The sequence below is a fragment of the Camelus dromedarius genome, chromosome 12 (genome assembly GCF_036321535.1).
Source record: "Camelus dromedarius isolate mCamDro1 chromosome 12, mCamDro1.pat, whole genome shotgun sequence".
NCBI classification, from domain to species: Eukaryota; Metazoa; Chordata; class Mammalia; order Artiodactyla; family Camelidae; genus Camelus; species Camelus dromedarius.
Genome location: NC_087447.1, coordinates 67,082,676 through 67,106,555, shown reverse-complemented (window position 1 = coordinate 67,106,555; position 23,880 = coordinate 67,082,676). Strand labels below are relative to the sequence as shown.

Below are 23,880 nucleotides of genomic sequence, written 5' to 3'. Positions count from 1 at the left end.
TTCTTTATCCCAAATAAATCTCAGAGATCCTTTAAAACTTTCCATTCCACATGCTAGCTTCATATCAAATATATTAAATGTTAAAATATTATTAGTTATATTCAGTATGTAATAATGAAATGTTTATTATTTTAAGAATTTACTTACTTAAGAAGCACACAGGTAATATGAAGTACTTAGAATAATCCAGATATTGTCCTTAGATTAAGTCTGTTAGGTGGTGATCAAGCTAAGTCTTGGAGATTTCCACCATTCCATAAAGCAGAAAGAAAGAATGAGTATTTAAAAGTAAGTACTATCAGCAGCCCAAAATCTCAGGTTTCTTCATTTCCCTGACACCTATCTATCCCATCTCATGCGTAAGCATAGCCACCAAATCACCTAAATCATGCATGATCAAAAACTCCTTATTGAAAGTATTCTGTTTTTTTCCTATCTTCAACATATCAGAGGCAAATCAGGTAAGAACAGACGGTTTGAAAATTAAATAATATATTATTAAAGAAAAAGCACACACACACACACACACACACATATACATATAAAATGAAATTTTCAATCATGGTCATAGAATAGAATTGACTAAGCACAGGATCTGGTGCCACTGTGTACAATTTACAATCTACCAGAAAAGATTTATAGACAATTTATTTTATCTTTTATACATGAACTAATCACTAAAGATCTTATAGAGAGACTTACTTCTAAGTTATAACACAAGAAAAATATGGATATTTATTTTCAAAGGAAAAAGAAATGCTTCTGTGCAAAGTATGTAATTCTTCAAATAACATCACACTTTTTGAAACCCAGTTACTTCCTCTTAAAGTTTGCTAAGGCAGAATACTGTCACTTGGAAACCACGTACAGTATAGTCGTTACCGCTAATAGTCTAATTACTTAACTCACCATACATTAACTATAGGAATTTCCTACTTCCTTAATTTGACAAATTAGCCCTGAGGATGGCAGATCATCATTTGGAGATTACTTAACATCTGTAGAGGCATGGTTGCCAAGCCGGCTTATTTATGATTTGAACGCTCTCCCTTACAAACAGTCCCCACAGAAAAGCACGGGGAGAAGATAAATCTGGAGAAATAATTTGTAAATGAGATTAACTTCTCTACGTAACATAAAAATCTGTCTTTGCAATGATGAATATCAGCTGTATCAATTATTACTTGTGCTTTTTTGGTCAATTATTGAGAATACATAATGTGTAAAGCTCTATAGAGAGTACAGATTAGTATAAGATTAAAATGTCTCACTTTACAAAGTACTAGATAGGAAATAAAAGCAAATGAACAAATAATTGGTATGTGTCGCTATGTGGTATGTTTCTCAGTTCATGCAAAAAGAGACCGGCACATACTGTGGAAACAGTTACACATATTGTGGAAGCAATTGCATTTGAACTTGCTCTTGAACATGAAAAGAGGGAAAACTAGGGTCATAGGGCATACCAGATAAAAACAACAGTAACAGAGAAACTGGAGAAGGGCAGTGAAATGCATGTTTAGGGATAACGAGTATCAAAAATGAGTGGACCACAAATTTCTCTGTGAGTAACAGTTGTTATCAGATAGCCACTGCTATACAACAAACCATCCCAAAATTCAGTGTTTTAAAGCAACAGACAATCACTTATTATCACCGACTTATTTTGAGTGGCTGAGGGTCAGCTGATTAAGGCTAGACTTAGCTGGGATGTTTCACCTAGGGTGGCTTCACTCCACTATCTCTTTCACTCCGTATTCTCATGGTGATGAGAAAACAAAAACAGTCTCAGGGGAAATACACAATATATCTGAAGGCCTAACCACAGGGCTGATGTACTACTACTTCTGCCTCATTCCACTGGTGAAAGAAAGTACCATGGCTAAGCTCAAAGTCAAAGGACAAGTAAATATATTTTATTCCTTTATTAAGAAAAACTGCAAAGTCCACATCCCAAATAATACACATACTGAGAGAGCTGAAGAATTAAACACAATATTGTGATCTACCATACTGGTAAAAAGCAAACTTGGAAAAATATTCTACAGCAAATATGTCTAAGAGTACTGATTGACAACATCAGAGTCTGTTTTAGATTGTGCAAGCAAAAGAGCTATTAGAAGTTTGGCGCAAGGATGTTTCATGATGATCTTGTTTTCTTTCTTTCTTTCTCTTTTAACTGTAGTGACATCTGTTATTTTGTTCATTGATAGACTGCTTTTCATGTTTAAAAATATGTTTCTCCATGTCGAGGGAATGAAATTACTACCAATATTTTATTCTTAATGTTTAAAATTCTGCCTTTTAATTTTAGGTTTTAGATATAACTTACTTACTTTCTTAATTAATTTAATGTATTTATTTATTTATTGCATGGCATAATGAGATATCTAATTTTATTTATTTTTCTTATGGATAACCTATTTTACTAGAATAATACATGGGATAGCTCATTCTTTCTCTACGAATCTGTATACCACATTTTTATGAAGACATCACTTTCTTTTTTTCATATATATATTTTCACTGAAACATAATCAGTTTACAATGTTCTGTCAATTTCTGGTGTACAGCACAATACTTCAGTTATACATGAACATACATATATTCGCTTTCATATTCTTTTTTTTACCATAGGTTACTGCATATATTGAATACAGTTCCTTGTGCTATACATTATGAACTTGCTGTTTATCTATTTTATATATATTAGTATCTGCAAACCTCAAACACCCAATTTATCCCTTCCTACTTCCTTCCCCCTCTGGTAACCATAATTTTGTTTTCTATGTCTGTGAATCTGTTATTATTTTGTAAATAAGCTCATCTTTTTTTTTTTTTTAAAGATTTCCACATGTAAGTGATATCATATTGCATATTTCTTTCTTTCTGGCTTACTTCACTTAGAATGACATTCTCCAGGTTCATCCATGTTGCTGCAAATGGCATTATTTTATTATTTTTTTACGGCTGAGTAGTATTCCATGGTATAAATATACCAAAAGTTCTTTATCCAGTCATCTCTTGATGGACTTTTAGGTTGTTTCCATGTCTTGGCTATTGTAAATAGTGTTGCTATGAACATCGGGATGCAAATGTCTTTTGGAATTAAGGTTTCCCTCTGGATATATGCCTAGGAATGGGATTGCTGGATAATATGGTAAGTCTATTTTTAGTTTTTTGAGGAATCTGCATACTGATTCCATAATGGCTGCACCAAGCTACTTTCCCACAAACACTGTTGGAGGGTTCCCTTTTCTCCACAGCCTCTCCAGCATTTATCATTTGTGGACTTTTGAATGATGGCCATTCTGGCTTGTGTGAGGTGATACCACAATGTAGTTTTGATTTGCATTTCTCTGATAATTAGCAATACTGAGCATTTTTTCATGTTCCTATTGGCCATTTGTATATCTTCACTGGAGAACTGTTTGTTTAGGTCTTCTGCCCATTTTTGGATTGAATTGTTTGGTTTTTTTCTTATTAAGTTGTATTAGCTATTTATATATTCTAGAGATTAAGCCCCTGTCAGTCGCATCCTTTGCAAATACTTTCTACCATTCCATAGGTTCTCTTTTTGTTTTGCTAATACTTTCCTTTGCTTTGCAAAAGTTTATGTTTAGTTAGGTCCCATTTGGTTTTTTCTTGCTTTTATTTCTATTGCTTGGGTAGACTGCCCTAGAAGAACAAAGCTGAGATTTATGTCAGATAATGTTTTGCCTATGTTTTCTTCTAAGAGGTTAATACAGTTGTTTTATGTTTAAATTTTTACGCCATCTTGAGTTTATTTTTGTGTATGGTGTGAGGGGGTATTCTAAATTCATTGATTTACATGCAGCTGTCCAGTTTTCCCACCATCATTTGATGAAGAGATTGTGTTTACTCTATTGTATGTTCTTGCCTCCTTTGTCAAAGATTAATTGATCAAAAGTTTGATGGGCTTCTTTCTGGACTCTATTCTATTCCATGGACCCATATGTCTGTTTTTGTACCAATACCATGCTGTTTTGATGACTGTAGCTCTGTAGTATTGTCTGACATCTGGGAGAGTTATTCTTCCAGCTTCATTCTTTTTCTTCAGTAATGCTCTGGTAATTCGGAGTCTTTTATAATTCTATATAAATTTTAGGATTGTTTATTCTAATTCTGTAAAAAATGTCCTGGGTAACTTGATATGGATCACATTAAATCTGTAGACTGCTTTGGGTAGTATGGACATTTTATCAATATTCTTCCAGTCCAAGAACACGGGGTATCTGTCCATTTCTTTAATTCATCTCTAATTTTCTCAGTGAATGTTTTGTAGTTCTCTGCATATAAGCCTTTCACTTCCTTGGTCAGATTTATTCCTAAGTATTTTACTGTTTTGGATGCAATTTTAAAAGGGATTCTTTTGTTACTTTCCTTTATTAATATTTTATTTTTAGTGTAAAGAAATGCCACTAATTTCTGTATGTCAATCTTGTATCATTCTACCTTGCCAAATTCTCTTATTAGCTTTAGTAGTTTCTTTGTGGAGCCTTTAGGGTTTTCTATATAAAATAGCATGTCATTCACACATAGTGACAATTTTACCTCTTCTTTTCCAATTCAGATTCCTTTTCTTTCTTTTTCTTGCCTAATTTCTATGGCTAGGACTCCCAAGACTATATTGAATAGAAGTGATAAGAGTGGGCCTCTTTGTCTTTTTCCAGATTCTGGTGGAAAGGTTTACAGTTTTTCACCCTTGAGTACTATGCTGGATGTAGGTTTGTCATAAATAGTTTTTATTTTGCTGAGATATTTTCCCCTATACCCGGTTTGGTAAGAGGTTTTTTTTTTTTTTTTTACTGTAAATGGGTGTTGAATTTTATCAGATGCTTTTTCTGCATCTATTGAGATGATCATGTGATTTTTGTCCTTTCTCTTGTTGATGTGGTGTCTCATGTTGATTGATTTGCGTATGTTGAACAATCCTTCTGTCCCTGGGATGAATACAACTTGATCATAGTGTATAATCTTTTTTATGTGTTTTTGGATTCTGTTTGCTAATATTTCAAGGAGGATTTTTGCATCTATGTTCATCAATAATATTGACCTATAGCTTTCTCGTTTGGTAGTGTCTTTGCCTGGCTTTGGTATCACGGTGATGGTGGCTTCATAGAGTTTGGAAGTGTTCCCTCCTTTCAAACTTTTGGAAGAGTTGGAGAAGGATTGGTCTGAGCTCTTTTTTGTATGTTTGATAGAATTTCCCAGTGAAGTCATCTGGTCCTGGGCTTTTGTTTTCAGGAAGGTTTTTACTGCTGATTCTATTTCACTTCTCGTGATAGGTCTGTTTAAACAATCTATTTATTCTTGATTCAGTTTTAGTGGACTGTATGTTTCTAGAAATGTGTCCATTTCTTCTAAGTTGTCCAATTTATTGCCATACAGTTGTTCATAGTATTCTCTTATGATTTTTTTGTATTTCTGTGGTGTTGGTTGTAATCTGTCCATTTTCATTTCTTATTTTGTTTATTTGTGTGCTCTCTCTTTTCTTCTTGGTGAGCCAGACCAGAGGTTTGTTGATTTTGTTTACTTTTTTTAAAATACCAGCTCTTGGTTTGATTGACTTTTTCAATTTTTTTCATCTCTATTTTATTTATTTCTTATCTGATCTTTATTATTCTTTCCTTCTGCTGACTTTAAGTTTTGTTTCTTTTCTATTTAGAGTAGAGCTTTCAATATTTCTTTTATGATAGGCTTAGTATTGCTGAACTCTTTTAGTTTTTTCTTGTCTTTGAAATTATTTATCTCGTCCTCTACTCTAAAGGACAGTCTTTCCAGATAGAGTATCCTAGTTTGCAGCTTTTTCTCATTTAGGACTGTGAATATACCTTGCCACTCCCTTCTGGCCAGCAGTGCTTGTGTAGAGAAATCATTTGAAAGCCTTATGGGGGTTTCCTTGTAATTAACCCTTTGTTTTTCTCTTGCTGCCTTTAGAATCCTTTCTTTAACTTTGCCCATCTTCATTATAATATGTCTTGGTGTAGGTCTGTTTGGTTCTTCTTGTTTGGGACCCTCTGTGCCTCCTGTACTTGGATATCTGTTTCCTTCTTTATGTTTGGAAAGTTTTCAGTCATTATTTCTTCAAAAATCTTTTCAATCCCCTTTTCTCTTTCTTCTCCTTCTGGGACCCCTCTTATGCCTAGATTGGCATAGTTTATATTATCCCACAGTTCCCTTATATTGCTTTCATTGGTTTTTATTTGCTTTTCTGTCTGTTGTTCTGATTGGGTGACTTCCATTGTACTGTCTTCTGAGATACTTATCCATTCCTCTGCATCATCTAGTCTGCTTTTGACTGCCTTTAGCTCGGATCTTATCTCAGCAATTGAGTTTTCTGTTTTTAATTGGCTCTTCTTTATAGTTTCGTTTTCTTTTTTAAAGTATTCTGTTTCTATTGATAGACTGTTTTAGTTCCTTTATTTCATTGATCATTTCCTTTTTGAAGTCATGATCTAGTAGACTATCAAGGTCTATTTCATTGATCAATCTTCTTTTAGAAGATTTCTCTTGTTCTTTTAATTGGGAGTAGTTCTTCTGCTTCTTCATTTTACTTATAATTTTCTGACTCTATGAATTTAGGAGTATTAGTTATCTACTGTGGTCTTGTAGGACTGTTCTATTTTTTGTTTGCTTGATTTTATTTAAGGTGGGAGAGTTCCTGTGTAGACTGTGTGTATGTATTAATTTTGTTGTGATGGCTATTCTTAGTATGGATGGTTGCCACGTCTTTCTTCTTTGAGTGTTAGCTGTTATCCTTTTGATTGGGGTGTGGTTGGTTTTGTGGTATTCAGAGCTGGCCCTGATTGTTGTTGAGTTGGGCCTCCCTTTTTATTCTGTTATTGTCACAGCCTTGACAGGGGCCTGATCTGCAACCCTGTTGCTGGAATAGAGACTTTTAGCCCCATTTTTGAGCTGTGGTGTGTAGTAGGCAGAGCTGGAGTGCTTCAGCTGGGAAAAAGAGTACGCAGATTTCTACTGGAAATGCCCTCTGTGGTGCTGCCTGTTACTTGTCATGTGGATTTACAAAGTACTCTTTGTTGATTCTGCCTTGGCCCCCCGCTTAGCTGTGGGAATGTCGCCCACTTACTCTCGTGTCCCGCAGGTTCTGAGCCCTAGGAACCACCAGCGTCGATCCGCCAATGTCAGGTGCTAGGACCCACCACAGCAAGTTTGCAGTCACACACCTGACTCTGTGGTGTGCCAGTGTCAGTGCAGACCCCAGTCCCGCCTCCATACAGTAAGGTACACCTGCCTGTTGTAGATACTCATACTTGCCCCTGCCATGATTCAGAACTCTGCTTAACACCTGGTCTTCCCAGAGGCATGGGTCCACAAAGGGCCCAGAAAGAGCAAATCCACACTCTCTGCCTGTGGCTGTAAACAAATCTCAGTCTGACAGTAAAGCTGCAGGGCTGCAGGGTATGGATTCAGCCTTCAGCTCCGCCTCCACACAGCAGTGATGGTATGACTGAGCCCCAACTCTCTTCTCCCAAGAACACACCAGCCATGGAGCCAAGCAGAGAAAGCAGCTATGGTGCAGCTGTGTTGCACCCCTCCCCAACAAATAAACCAACAGTGGTGTTCTTTTTAATCAGGGTCCCAGGTTGTTCTGTTCCACACACACCCCTAGCCAGGGATCACACTGCCCTCTGGTCCCCTGAGGCTGTCTCCATGCAGTGGGCCCCTGCCCTCTGCCTGGGCTTCTTACTGATCTCCAGCAGCCAGTCCAGTCTCATCCCTGACGCCTGGCATTTAGAGTCGGGGATCGCAGGGACCCTCTGTGGCAGTTTTCCTTAGTTCTATATACCAAGCAGTTGTCACTTTCTCCTCTGAGCCTCAGAAGCTCGGCTTCTGTCCCCACTGACCTCCAGGCGGATTTTGTGAGAATCCTCCTGTATTTTGAAATGAGATACTCTGCCAGAGATTAGCAGGTGTTTTGTGCGATGCAATGGGTTTGCAGATGTAATTCTTGGTGTATTTGTGGGAGAGGGTGATCTGTGATTCTCTCTACTCTGCCATCTTGGCTCTGCCTAGCTTTCTATTCTATTCCAGATGTCTACTTCAGGAGTCTAACCTGTCCCATTAACACACTATCTTAATTATTTGTGATGTTACACCAAAACTAATTGAGGGAGGATTAAGACTTTTTATAAAATTGAGTTTCCACATCTATGAACATATATCTCTGTGCTTTTATGCATTTCTTTAGGCTTTTGTATATATTTGTAATATGTGTGTATCTAACTTTTATTTGTTTATCTTTAGGCATTTTCTATATCCGCCAAGTTCAGGTAAGAAAAAAAAAAAACTCATGGTATTTCAAACAGAAAAAAATTTAGAGATTAGATGCTAATAAACTATTAAAAGGGCTGGAGAAAGAAATATCTGAAAATACCACTGCTAAATCTTCACATAGTTAGAAATTGCAAAAATTATAGATAATTGACAGCAATGATCATAGCTTCCAGCACTGAGGCATAAGATGCAAAGAAAAGCATCTGGTGTCACTGCAGCTGGAAGGACAATGATCAGACTTCTCCTTCTCTTGTACCTTCCATGTATCATGCTTCCTGTTGAGGGGCATCTAATCCAGAGTCTTACCGGAAGGTCTTCTGAGAAGTGCAGTTATTAGGTCTCCGGGCCCTCTGATGTACTGGAGAGGACATGAGTAAGAAAATAGTGCTATGTGCCAACATGAAATCCAGCAGAGTATTATATAATCATTGTTTTGATTATGAATGGGAGCTTTTTCTGTATTCAATGTTCTAATAATGACAGGTGAATTTTCTATGTTTTATATTTTTATACTTTATGACAGGTAGTTTGTTTTCTATGTTTATCTTATATCCCTCAACAGCCTCAGGATGCAAATATTAATGCTACAGAAAAAGGGCCATATCTATTTTTCTTTCTGCTCTTCCCACTCTTCCTCCCTCTCTAAACTCTCTCTCTTTCTTTACTTTCCTTTTTCCCTTTTTCTCCTTCCTCTCTTTCTCCCCTTCTTCCCTCTTTCTCTCATTTCTTCCTTCCTTCTTTTGTTTCTCTCTTTTTTCTTCCTTTCTTCCTTTCTCTTTCATTCTTTCTTCCCTTTTTTCTTTCTTTGCTTCATTTCCCCCATCTCTTTCCTATCTTCTCTACCTCCCACCACCCTTCCCTCCTTCCTGCCTTCACTTTCTTCTACTTTCCTTCCTTCAAAACTTTTTTTTAAATCTCATCACTCTCAGTAAAGTTTTGTTCCACTCAGTAGTAAAACAGCAATCATAATAAGCACCTGCCAGATACCAAACTCCAAATATGTGTGTGTAAAATGATAGACAGCAGACAGACAGACAGATTTGTTTAATTTCAACTTCTCACACCCTTGCAAAATAAGACAGCATCTGCTTTTTCAAGCTGAGGGAAACTTGAGGTTCATAACAAATAAGCCCGAGTTTACAGTTAGCAAATTTATAGCAGGGATTCAATCCTGGGTCTGCCTTATTCCAAAGCCTGTAATCTTTCCATTTGTCAGAACTGCATCAATACATTCAGCAAATGTGACTTTTCAGGGGGAAAAAAGTCTGTATCTTATTAATCATTTGTCTGTCTGGGATTTACCACGTGAACTAAGCTTAGTACAGAAAGAGTAACTGGATTTCAGACATACACTGATAGAGACAAAGCCCCTCATATATTATGTAGGATAGCCTTAAGGCATTCAGTTAGCAGAGCGTTCAGGCTAAAGGTTTCCATTGCTTGTATATAAGCAGGACTAAACAGAATCTTATATTTGAAAGCTGCTGCCAAAAAATCATTTTGGTTTTTATTTTCCACGCTCAGTCTCCTTGGGATTTAGAGGTATAGGAAGACAAGATATTGCCTAAGTGTCAATATTTCCTCTGTTTTTATGAATTTTTCCACAATAGAAATACTCAATAAAAGTTACTATTTATTGGTCAAGTATCGTGTATGAGGTATTTTGCATACTCAAATTACTTGGAGTGTTTCCATGTTTATAGTTTGTGAATGCTTTGTATCATGCTAACAAAGATCTATGTACATAAAACCTAGGCATTCCACCATATTATCACACTGAAACTTACTATTGCTTTTCCCCCTTCTTACTTTGGGCAATACTAGTTTTCTTCGTATCCTGAGGAACTCCAACTCGAGAAATATTAATTCACTAACATGTCTTTTATGAATAAACTGATATTGAAGATAATCCGTTGGTAGCCAATTCAAACCACCCCCTCCTGCCTCTACAACTGGCAGACAGAGATAAATGCTATCTAAAAAATTCATGCAACTTCAAATTATACAATATTTTATACCAACTGAAATATTATTTAAATCCTTCTATTTTGGTTCACATATCTAGGTATTTTTGAGTAGTTTATACAACAAATATTCCTATAAAATATTTGAAAATTGTATCTTCCAGAAGACAAAACCTTACAAATATGGTTAAAATTAAATAACTAATTTTTTCAAGAGGCAAAACACTGGTATTTATAAAAACGTCTCAAAGTGAACTAAGATTTTATTTCTGAATGACAGTTTTGGAGGAAACTCTTCCATCTCCCTTCCTGACAAGTAGGAATTATACTCTCCCATTGATTTGAACACATTGCACCTGAAAGATTATTGTGAACATTCCAACTGTTAGAAAGTTCTAATTTTCAGCCAAAACTATTTTCATGGAAATTTCCCATTATTTTAATTTGTCAATTCCGGACGCCACTCTATAAACATTATAACAAGCAGCAATGCTGTTAACATACATGTATGCATGTAGCAATTAAGTATGCAAAAATGTTATTCTTTCAAATCTCTACACAATTTTCAAGAATAATAAGAATGAAAAATTAAATTTATCATTTTTGAGAATGCAAGAACTTTCTAATCTATTCTTATTGAGGTTTATTTATTTATTTCTAATTGGAGGTACTGGCAACTGAACCCAGGACCTTGTGCATGCTAAGCACGCACTCTACCACTGAGCTATACTCCTCACCTCCAATTCTAATCATTTTTATCAGCCATCATACTCTACAGTTATATACACTGATACCGAGAATGAAAGAGTTTTTTTTCAATAGGTGGTAAGAACTCTGCCAATTCTGAGAATCTATAAACCCAGAGCTACTAAGGCTCTTTTCTAACGGAATGAAACTCTTTCCCTTGGAACTGAGTCAATGCCTATTGGCTAGAGTTGTGTAAATTATTGAGTGAAACATTTCATCATCAGAGGCTGAACTCAGGACCCCTTTTAATATATGTTACCTCTTATTATGGTAGGAATTTAGTTGATTGTAACAAGATGAAACTGTCAGTGCCTCCTCTGAATGTTTTTAGTAGTTGTAGTGACAGATTAGGTGCAAGTACATGAATGAAATGGGGCTTTATTTAAAGTGACACTGTGAATTCACTCTCATCAGATTCATCAATTTTAATACACTTACGTCCTTCTGGAGTGCTCAGGCGGTCTCATTCATTTCAATTGCGTCCTATTCTACCAATATGCTTTTCAATTAGCAGGGCAGAACAATAGCATGAGTGACATAACGAGAGTGAACTATGCTCTGCAAACCAGTGTCCACAGGTTCTCTGCACAGTGAAATAAGTTCCCAATCCTCAACCTGAAACCTAGATTTATTAATAATAGGTTGACAAAAAGTCTCTTCTCAAAAATTAGAGTTCCGTTGAACTGCTTGAATTTAATACAAGTCAGCCGGTAACTGATAAAATGCATCAGTTCACATGTGGCAAAGGCATTTTACTCCATTCTGTTTCCATCTGCTGAAACACCTACCGTAAATTTAAATTGCATATCCATCATCCATCTGGAAGTCAGCATTAGATCTAAAGTCCTCTCACCTACAGCGGCTATGCTGTGCTCAGTTGTCTTTCTTTGAAAAATGTCAAAAGCACCATAAAAAAACAATTTCTAACATCGCAGAATGCAATTAAAGTGTCTGGATGTAATTTATCCCTGGTAGTCACAGATATTACAGACGTAGCAAATTAATGTAGAGCTTGATTTGTTAATATGCTTCAGTGATTAAGAGTTAAAGACAAAACTCTTTATATAAGGAAATAACACCTTCCAAACGTGCATACATCTTTTGCAGACAGAACACAAATTATTATTTTAATTTTATTTTGTGTATGTAACCTATTCTGAGATGATTTTTGTTGTAATGAGCAGAACTATGATGGCAAAATTTGGCTGAAAAATCTGTCGGATATTAGAATAAGCAAAGGGCTAACTTATGGGAAACTCACTCTTTTCACTGGTTTGGGGTTTCACTGTCAGAGACTTTCATTCTACTTCAGTATCTTTTCTCTTCCCTTGTTTTTTAGCCTTTAAGAAATGAACATTTTATGGTTGTTTTTATTCTTAAAATTAACTTAAGGATTCAGTTACAACCTCAAATAAAAATGAAAAATTGGTTTTATTTAATTGAGTGAGTAAAAGGCATTTGAAATGTAATATTTTCTGTAGTGATCTGCACAATTTGGGCATGACTAATAGAAAGTAAAACTGAATGATAAACTCTTAACTCTTACATTCTCCTACAGAGTTGTTCTCAAATTCAGATTTAGCTACTTTCCTCCTTTACTCTAATTTTCAAATCTGAAGAAACTGAAACCATAGAAGGTTAAGGAAAATACTTTCCAATATTTTGAATCACTTAACTTCCATTAACTTGACAAATTAAAGGATAGACATATTGCAGCTTTGAAACTGGTTACAATATTTCCAATATTTCATGAATAATTTGAAAACAAGAACAAATAATTATATATCCAAAATGGACTGACCTATTTGATTGACTATCTAAAAATACACCATATATATTGTAGTTAAGTAATACACAGTGGATTAAATTGATGTAATCTGTTCACGCCCACATAGTTATGAATATTAAATCTGTGTCTAATCATGTATTCTAAAACACTTCAATGTATTCATCTTAAAGCACTATTATTTAACCATCCAATGGTCATTTTTACTCAAAATATATGTAATTAATATTTAATAATTTTGGTTGTTGTATAAGTATACAAGAATGTGGATCAGCTGAGAAAACGGCATAAAAGTCATTTTCATTTGTGAGATTTCTTATTAGTTCGGGGATGACTCAACCTCTCTGTGCCCATGACTTCTGCCTGTTTTACCTAAGCACTGCTGTTAAACTCAGGCTGACAAAAAACAACAACAACAAACACACAGAATCCATTCAGTAGCATATTATTATATGTTGGTTGAGGAAGATATGAAACAAGACGCCAGATGAGAATACTGTTCAATTATAGTTTTCATCAATTTAACAATTTTTATGTACTTGCTATGTTCATATCAAACTAAAAGTGTAATAAATACAAAAAATTTTACTACTTTCACTTCAACGTTATTACCAGAATATTTTAGAGTGTTTGTGTTTACTAACACAATTAAGGTATTTTTTTTTCCAATTTAAAGGTAAAACATTTATTTTGGGTAAAAAAAAAATTGATCTTTAGCATATTAAGCTGTTGCTAAGGAATTCTATAAATGGTAAACACAGGCTTTATGTCTTTTTTTTCCCTTCAACACTCTTTTCAATTTCTAAAGTATATTAATAAAAGATGAACTGTACCTTCTGTCTGAAGATGGCCCAGATTATGAACTTCAAAAAGGAACTGGTTCTGTAAAGATATCCTTTTCCTGTAGTCATGCAAAAATGATGCTTAGTAGATCCTGAATGACACTAAATGGCAATCTTTTAAGGTCACCTGTTAAGAAAAGATACGCATTATTATGATTACAAATATTTTTTTTCCATTTTCCATTATTTGAACAAAATCTACTTTTATTATTAAATATTTTATAGAAATGCTCTATTTAGTTATACAGGAAATCATTATGCTATTTACCAAAATATTTATAATATTTCTAATTAAATATTTAGTTATTGCATTATCAGATTTAATTATTCTTTGTAATCTATATTTACTAATAATCACAAAAGAATATCACAAGATACATTTTTATGGATTCCAAAAGCTTAAAACACTTAACACATCATTCAGACAGAAAATCATAAAGAAGAACTGAACGTAAACTACATGTAGGACCTGATGGACTTACAGATAATTACAGAATATACAATCCAACAGCAGCAGAATATAACTTTCCCCATGAACATATGGAACACAGTGTTTATCATAAACAGATTCTGAATTTATCAAATGCTTTTTTTAGCACTTATTCAGATGTTCATAATGTTGTTATTCTTTATTTGATTAATGTGGTTCAACATCTGTAAATCATCAATGTGATACACCATATCTATTTATGATAAACACTCTCACAAACTAGGCATAGAGGGAATGTATAACAATATAATAAAAGCCATACATGACAAGCCCACAGCTAACAATGTACCAAACAATGAAAAGATGAAAACTCTTCAAGATAAGGAAGAAGGATGCCCATTCTTGACTCATTTATTCAACATGTAGTACTGGAATAATAGCCTCAGCAATTAGGCAAGGAAAAAGAAATAAAAAGCATCCAAATCAGATAGTCAGAAGTAAAAAAAGTCTCCATTTGCAGATGACATAATACTATATATTGAAAAACTTAAAGATTCCACAAGAAAACTTGGAACTAATGAACAAATTCATTAAGTTGAAGGATACAAAATCAATATGCAAAAATTAGTTGCATTTCTACAGACTAGTAGCAAATTATCAAAAAGAGAAATTAAGAAAATAATCCATTTAAAATGCATCAAAAAATAAGAGTACATAAGAATAAATTTAACCAATGAGGTAAATGATCTGTACTCTGAAAACTGATGAAAGAAATTGAAGATACAAAACTGGAAAGACATTCTGTGCTCATGGATTGGAAACATGAATATGGTTAAAATGTCCATATTATTCAAAGTGATCCACAAATTCAATGCAATACTTTTTAAAACCCCAACGGCATTTTTCACAGAAATAGAAAAACAATCTTAACTTTGTAAAGAAACACAAAAACTCTGAATAGCCAAAGCCATCTTGAGAAGGAAGAATAGAGTTGGAGGCATCAAACTCACTGATTTCACACTGTATAACAAAGTCTACAGTAAACAACACAGTATGGTATTGGCATAAACACCAACACATAGATTAATGGAACAGAATAGGCTGCCTGAAATAAACTCATAAAGATACAGTCAATTAGTTTATGACAAAGGAGCCAAGAATACATATATATGGAAAAGATAATTTCTTCAATAAGTGATGCTGGGAAAACTGGACAACCACATGTAAAAGAATGAAACTAGATGCTTACATTACACCATACATAAAAATCAACTCCAACTGGACTAAAGACATGAATGTAAGACATGAAACCTCAAAGCTACTAGAAAAAAAAAAAAAACACACATGGGGCAAGCTCCTTGACACTGACCTTGGCAATAATTTTTTACATTTCACCCAAAAGCAAAGACAACAAAGGCAAAAATAAACAAGTGGGAATATACCAAACAAAAAAAGCTTCAGCACTGAGCAAAGAAAATCATCAACAAAATGAAAAAGCAACCTATGGGATGGAATAAAATATTTGCAAACCATCTATCTGATAAGGAGTTAATGTCCAAAATATACAAAGAACTCATACAACTCAATATCAAAACAAACATACAAAAAAAAAAAATCCTTAAAAAAATCATTTTAAAAGAGGCAAAGGAACTGAATAGACAGTTTTGCAAATTAGACATAAAAATGACCAAGAGGTACATAAAAAAGTGCTCAACATCACTAATCATCAGGGCAATGCAAGTCAAAACCAAAATGAGGTATTACCTCACACATTTCAGAATGGCTATCAGCAAGATAAGAGATAACTAGTGATGGCAAGGATGTGGAGAAAAGGGAATCTTATGCACTGTTGGTGAGAACCATGCCAAAAAACAGATAAAGTATTCTAAGATCACTTCAAAAGAAACCCAATTATATACTCAGCAAGTAACTGCTGTATTTCTGGTAAGGAATTATGAGCAGAAGGGATTATATATTTCTATTATTCCCCCTTCCTTTATCTCTTCCTTTCTCCAGCCCTCCGTTCCTTCCTTTTTCCTTCCTTCTTTCTCTCTTCTTTCTTCCTTTTCTTTCTTAAAACCATGACAATGATACATTTCCTCTCTATACCTTAGAAGACAAAAGGCAGACATGATTTTTTTTTTTTCCTCTGAAGATATAAACTTTGGCAGAGACAGTTACCTAGGTAAATGGCAAAAGCTTATTTAAGAACTTGAGTTATGTTTCTTTCCACTTAAACTTTCTTTAAGAATTCTTTGGAAGTCAGAATTCCATGTTTCTGTTATTGCCATTGCCTTTTAAAGATGTCATGGTGTATCTTTTTTTCCTGCTTCATGGAAATATTGGAAAATTTAAATAGTATAATGCACATAAAACATACCTTATGTACAGTGAGTGTTTAATAAATATTACTAATTTTTATTGTTTTCTCACTTTAATTATGAATTAATATAGCAAAAAATCACAATGAATGGTAATGTTGTTCTGATTCTCGTTGTTTTCAAATTCCCTCTTCAAGTTTGCTTTTCAGAAGCAAAACCTTCCAGTCTGGTGTCTGAAATAACTTCATGCTTGTCTTTAAGGTCTTTAAGAAAGTATGTTATGGTAAAGGAACTACCTCATTTGGAGTCAAAGTCAGATTTCTTCACGCATTTGCCACTAACTTATTCTTAGATATTAAGCAAGTCATTTAGCATTCTGAGAAAATGCTTTAAAATGGGGATAATGATGTCAGATCTCTGTCTATTCAAAGAATTATAATAAAAGACAAGAAATAATAGATGAGAAAGTTCTTTCTAAACTCAATTTTACATGTTAGTTGCTATATCTCAAGTTGAACTTTGTGAAAGGTTACAACTTCCGCCAATCCATCTTTTTCTTACTACTTCTTTGAAAAGCAGATCAGATTTCACCCAGAAGTCGTAGGTGACTTACTCAAAAAGGAGGTGAGTTGTCTCATTATTCATAACCTTGCTTCACTTACTCTTATGTGGTTCTGCTGTGATTTTTTTAGATCTAACATGAATTTTACTTTGCACAAGGAAAAAAGTGAGTCCTCATAACTAGCCTAAAATTGTAAAAATCATACAATTGCCTGGTATTTTCCTTTTCTCTTCTACATTCCTAAATTCCTCTATTTCAAATTATCTCCAACTTATATATATATTCTTTATAGTTTTTCTTTTTCTCTCCTTTACTAGGCTGAAAAAAATTAGTTTTTTGCAAGATAATTGCCTTTAATAGAACCCACTGTTAGTTTTCTACTTCTAATGTGTCAATGACTACAAAAACAAACACATTTAACATGAAAAAAAACTAAGAGCTAAGCCTTAAATTGATATTTAAATTTTATTAACTACATGATAACTTCAAGATAGGTTACCTTCAATCCAGCACTGTTTTATGCTTCAAACGACCTTTCTACCCTCAACCACCTGAAGAATTTCCATTCATATTAAAATTCCTGTTAAGGCATGAAGTACTCTTAAATTTTCCTCACAACTCCAGGCAGATGTGACTATGTTATATTCTTACTACTCTGAGATTTATTACAACTTCCCTTATTAGAAGTATTGTCGTGCACTGATAGATCTCTCTTTCCTCCACTCCTATAACTCTTTATACACCCTTAAAGACTTCGAACCTAAAGTAAGAGCTTTCTCAACGAAATTTAAATTAATGTCAAATTATACACACAGAGCACTGAATATAACTAGGTTGCAACTTAGTTAATGCTCATTTACATAACATATACTCAATCCAAAAACAAAGAAAATCATATTAAAGAAATGCATGGTAAGTATAAGAATTCTCAGAAACATAGCACCTAACAAAGAAAGAAGTCTGACAAGTTGGGATGGGTATAGATTATAGCAGAGCATTCCTATGTTCATCATCCTCTGTTTTCTGGATGTTTCAACTCTCCTTTTAAATGACTTCCTTTAGACATGAGATACTCAATCAACACTCTCCTCTGTCACAAGTTAGTCATTCTACTGAAAATAGGTGTCAAACTACTAAATCTTGAGGTCTGATTCATCCTGGTATTTCAATGAAATAGGTCAGGACGGAACCGTCAATAATTATGCCATTCACAGAACAAGACAAGATGCTCACTCTCACCAGTGTTATTCAACATAGTACTGAAAGTTCTATCCATAGCAATCAGACAAGAAAAAAAAAAAAAAGGAATACAAACTGGAAAGGAAGAAGTAAAACTGTCACTGTTTGCAAGTGACATGACACTACACATAGAAAATCCTAAAGACACCACCAAAAAGCTACTGGAACTCATCAATAAATCTGGTAAAGTTGCAAGATACAAAATTAATATATAGAAATCTGTAGCATTTCTATACACTAACAACAAACTATCAGAAAGATAAATTAAAAAAACAATTTGATTCACCACTGCATCAAATGAAATAAAATACCTAGGAACAGATCTACATAAGGAAGTAAAACACCTGTACTCAGAAAACTTTAAGACATTAATGAAAGAATCTGAAGATGACACAAACAGAAGAGATACTAGGTTCATACAGTGAAAAAATTAATATTGTTAAAGTGTTATGCAAGGCAGTCTACAGATTTATTGCAATCCCTGTAAAAAGACCAATGGCATTCCTCACAGAACTAGAAGAAATAATTCTAAAATTTCTATAGAAACAAAAAATACAGTAAGTATTTTATACAGCTAAAATAGTCTTGAGAAAGAAGAACAAAGCTGGATGTATCACATGCTCTGATTTCAAACTATACTATATAGAACAGTAATCAAAACAGTATGGTACAGACACATAGCTCAATGGAACAAAATAAAGAGCCCAGAACTGAACCTACATTTATATGGGCAATTAATTTACAACAAAGAAGGCTAGAATACACAGTGGGAAAAAGACAGACAGCCTTTTCAATAAATGGTTGTGGGAAAATGGACTATTTGCTTATACCAAGCACACACACACACACACACACACACACACATACACAAATGAAAATGGATTAAAGACTTAAATGTAAGACCAGAAACTGTAAAACTTCTAGACAAACAGGCTGTAAGCTCTCTGATATGTTTTAGTAAGTTCTTTTTTTTTGGACATGTCTCCTCAGACAAGGAAAACAAAAGCAAAAATAAACGAGACCACATCAACTAAAAAACTAATGCACAGTAAAGGAAAGTATTAACAAAATAAAAAGGCAGCCTACTGAATGGGAAAAAATAATGACAAATAATATATCCAATAAGGGGTTAATATCCAAAACATACACAGAACTTATATAACTCAACATTAAAAAAAAGATAACCTGATCAAAATGTGGGCAGAGAATATGAATAGATATTTTTCTCAAGAAGACATACAGATGGGCAACAGGCACATGAAAAGGTGCTCAACATCACTAACTACCATAGAAATGTACAACAAAACTACAATGAGATACCACATCACATCTGTCAGAATGGCTATTATCAAAAAATACAACTGATAACAAGATTTGATGAGGAAGAGAGAAAAAGGAACAGTTGATGGAAATGCACATTGGTGCAGTGACTATAAAAAACAGTATGGATGTTCCTCAAAAAATTAAAACTAAAACTACCATATGACCCAGCAACTTCTTGATATTTATTTGAAGAAAACGAAAACACTGTTCATTGAAGCATTATTTATAATAGTCTAGGTATGGAAGCAACCTAAGTTCCATCAATAGAGGAATAGATAAGGAAGATGTAAGAAAATATGGTATATGTATATACAATGGAATATTACTCAGCCATAAAGAAAAATTAAATCTTGCCATTTTAAAAAACATGGATGGACACAGAGGGCATTATGTGAAGTGAAGTAAGTCATACAGATAAAGACAAATACTAGATGGTTGTGCTTATATGCGGAAACAAAGCAAATGAACAAACATAACAATACAGAACAGTTATAGATACAGAGAACAAAAAAGTGGCTGCTAGAGAGGAGAAGTATGGGGGGAGAAAAGCAATAGGTGAGGGAGATTAAGAGGTAAAAATTTCCAGTTACAAAATAAATGAGCCAAGTGGGTGAAAAGTACTGTGTGGGGAATATAGTTAAGTATGTCATATTTTTTTATGATGACATATCTTTGCTAGACATATCATGGTGATCATTTTGAAATGTATAGAAATATCAAATTAGTATGTCATGTAACTGAAACTAACATAGTGTTGTAGGTCAATTATACTTAAAATAGAGATCAGATTTGTAGTTACCGGAGGCAGGGGGGAGGGAAAGGAGGAACTGGATGAAGGCAGTCAGAAAGTACAAGCTTCTAATTATAAATAAGAACTAGCAATGTAATGTACAACATGATAAATATAATTAACACTATTGTGTATTATATATTAACATTTTTAAGAAAGTAAATCATAAGAGTTCTCATCACAAAAAAAGTTTAATATTTATTTATTGTTTTATCTATGAGATGATAAATGTTCAATAAACTTAATGTGATAATCATTCATAATATACATAATTCAAGTAATTAATCTGTATACTGTACACTTATACAGTGCTATATGCCAATCGTATCTCAATAAAACTGTGAGAAAAATAATAATGCAATTCATTAATAATTTATACATATGTGAAAGAGGAGAAAACTAAATGCATTTAACATATGTTTGTTCTAACTGAATAAATATTCATTTTTCTGTTAATTTGTTAATTAATTTATTGATTTTTGTATCTTTAAATATTGCACTGTACCCACTGAGAGCAAAGAATAAAAAACCTTGAATCTTTTCATAATTGGTTAGATTCTATTAATTTATTCATGAAAAACAATGAGAGACTTAGAATGATTCCAGAGGTGTACTGGAGGCAACTCATCTGCAATAACAGCCAATTGCTAAACATTCAGAAAGTTTTCAAACTACCCTTAGTATTTTAATTCAGCCAAGATTGGTCTATTTAAACACAGAATCAGTGAACACTATAAATTAGGACTTTTCAAATTTATTGCTTTGGTTTGGTTTACCAGCACACCACTGTTAATTACCAAGACAAAGTGTGAAACCAGAGCACCTCTTAATTAGCATGTAAGGATGATCATCTCTTAGAGGCAGAGGGCAAAAAAGTTGAGCTTAGGTCCAAGAGTTAATTATAAAAGTAGCTGAGCTCCAGAAAGGTTGAATTCTCAAACTTAACAAGTCTGTCACCCCGGGGTCAGAGCCTTGATTGAAAAGAAGTGGGATGCTGAGATCTGTAATAGGGACATCTGGCTAAACCACTCACAAATACTGAATTCTGTATACCCTCTGGGCCTCCTGATGTGGTCTACCCCTTTTGCGTAAAGATGCAGAGACTGCATCCAAGATCAGACATGCTCAGAACCAGAGAGTGGTAACTGAATTGGATCAATGGTTCTCATTGTCATATGTTTACCTGCACACCACCATTCCTGTGAAGTGTGTCTGTCAATTCTATGCAATGTTATGCAAGGTCTGTTAGTATAGGTGGCCCTGACCTTTGTGTCAGTCATCACTGGATCAACCGTGCCTCTCAGTTAGCTCATCCCTGTGCCTTCATAAGGGCTCCTGTGGTCAGCTGACCAAGACAGGGAAAGGCCAAGTATGGGTGAAAGACACATCTGCTCTGTAGATACATCCTGAAAATGAGCCCTATGTTATGACAGACTGATTCTGAAGGATGTCCATGGCGGGCAATTCTTTCAAAGCACAGTGAACCTAGTTACTGAATTTTTGTTGAAAGAGAAATAGGCCAAAGAAAGGATATATAAATGGACCATGGACAGTAGCAAATGGTTTGTCTCATTGGTCAGGGCTACATATATAAACAAGGAATTGGGCTAACATGAAATGTGACAATGGAAAATAGTAAGTCCCCAGATTTGGAGCTGGGAACCTGGAGACCCTGATGAGCCAATGGTATAGTTCCAGGCTGAAGGCTGGAAGACTCTAGACCCACGAAGAGCCAATGTTTCAGTCCAGGTCTGAAAGCAGGAGAAAACTGATGTTCCCATTTGAAGGCATTTGGGCAGAGGAATTCCCTCTTACTCACATGAAAGTCAGTCTGTTTGTTCTATTCGGGCTTTCAAGTTACTGGCTGGCACCCACCCATGTTAGGGAGTGCAATCTATTTTACTTAGCCTATGGATTCAAACATCACTCTCATTCAGAAACACCCTCATAGACACACCCAGAATAATGTTTGACCAAATGTCTCTGCACCCCCTGACCCAGACAAAGTTGCCACAAGATATCTTATTTTCTTAACCCCACATCGTCTTTCAACTTCCCCAATTTCACTTCTGCACAACACCAGCACATTCCTCAAAAGAGATACCTATACTTACTGTTTCATTTTCACACCTCACATTTATTCCTTTCCCCAGCACTATCTACCTTCATCCTCAATATTCCACTCTGCTTTCTTGAACCTTAGTAGGATCATATTCCTCTATCAGACCCTTAAGTGTGGAATTCATCAACGTTCCATCCTGGCTTTCTTTAATCTCTGTAATCTCTTCTGAGGTAATCCGTGACTTCACTCTACCACCTATTACCAAAAAATGACAAATTTATAACCCGTTTTTCCCTTGGATTTCTCAAACTCATGACAAAATTAACACGTCTAAATTTGAAACCAGGAACTATGTCTGCTTCCCTTCATCAACCCTGCCAACAACTGTAACAATAACCGTATCATCACCATCTGATGTTCTCCATCTCAGTGAATAGTTCCACCACCTACCCACTTGTTTTTTCCAGAGAGCCTATAGTACACAGAAGATTACGGAGTGAGTAAATTTCAGAATCCAGAATGACATAATTCAATTCACTTTTTCTATAAAGAGGAAATAAATTCTGTCATTTCTAAATAGATTTCATTGATGTAACATTGTGTAGAATACTTCCCAAATATTCAATTAAAGCCAAATATTCATATTTGTCTTTTCAAGGATATTTAAAACCTCTTTTTTTAATTTGAAGTACAGTCAGTTACAATGTGTCAATCTCTGGTGTACAGCACAATATCCTAGTCATGCAAATACATACATATATTTGTAAAACCTTAACTTTTAATTTAAGTGTTGATTATATTGTAGTGAACCATTTAGGAAATGCAGTCAATTTTTAATGATACCAGGTGGATCATTCTAATTCCAGATTAACTACATCCCACTGACATGATTTCTTCCCCACCCTGCTGCCACCTGTCTGGTACCAAACCCGCTCAGCTGTGGAAACTGACAGCTGGTTCTTCAGAGGGGAGTGGTGGGAGCAGACGTCAGGTGAATATGACTCATTAGCAATGAAATGGAAAAAATGTGCAAACTTCCCTGCAGACATTTTGGATGATGCATAGTTCTTTTTTCCAGGGCTTCTCTCTTTCTGACTGTTCAATTGAGAGCTAATTGCAAAATAATAATCATATTAATAATATATTTAATTTTCAAAAGTTTTTGAAATTACTAAAATGTGATGCCACCTGGTTTAATTAATGGATTTATATTTCCTCAACACCAATTGAGGTTCCCATTTGGATACGAATCATAAGGGCCGAAAAAAAAATATCCTGGTGTCTTAGCTCTCTGGGTATGTTCAGGGATATTGCATTAGAAAGAACCCCGGGATTGGGAGTTGGCATACTGAATTCTAGTCACTTATGAGCTACACAGAGTTGCACAGTTCTCTTAACTCCTATGAATATCAAACTGCTCATGAAGAAAATAGAATCCTTATAATGGGCACAGTGATTAAACTATGCTTAATCATAGTTTTTATCTCCTTTT

The 23,880-nt window shown here is 34.5% G+C and overlaps 1 protein-coding gene across 1 annotated transcript in view; it reads right to left on the bottom strand.

Annotated features, from left to right (window-relative positions):
* The window catches only part of CNTN5 (contactin 5), a 1,016,453-nt gene that overhangs the window by 756,441 nt on the left and 236,132 nt on the right, over positions 1-23,880 (bottom strand). The window contains exon 2 of the mRNA XM_031460619.2: positions 13,653-13,788. The gene's annotated coding sequence lies outside the window, so the exon portion shown is untranslated. The remainder of the gene's footprint in view (positions 1-13,652; positions 13,789-23,880) is intronic.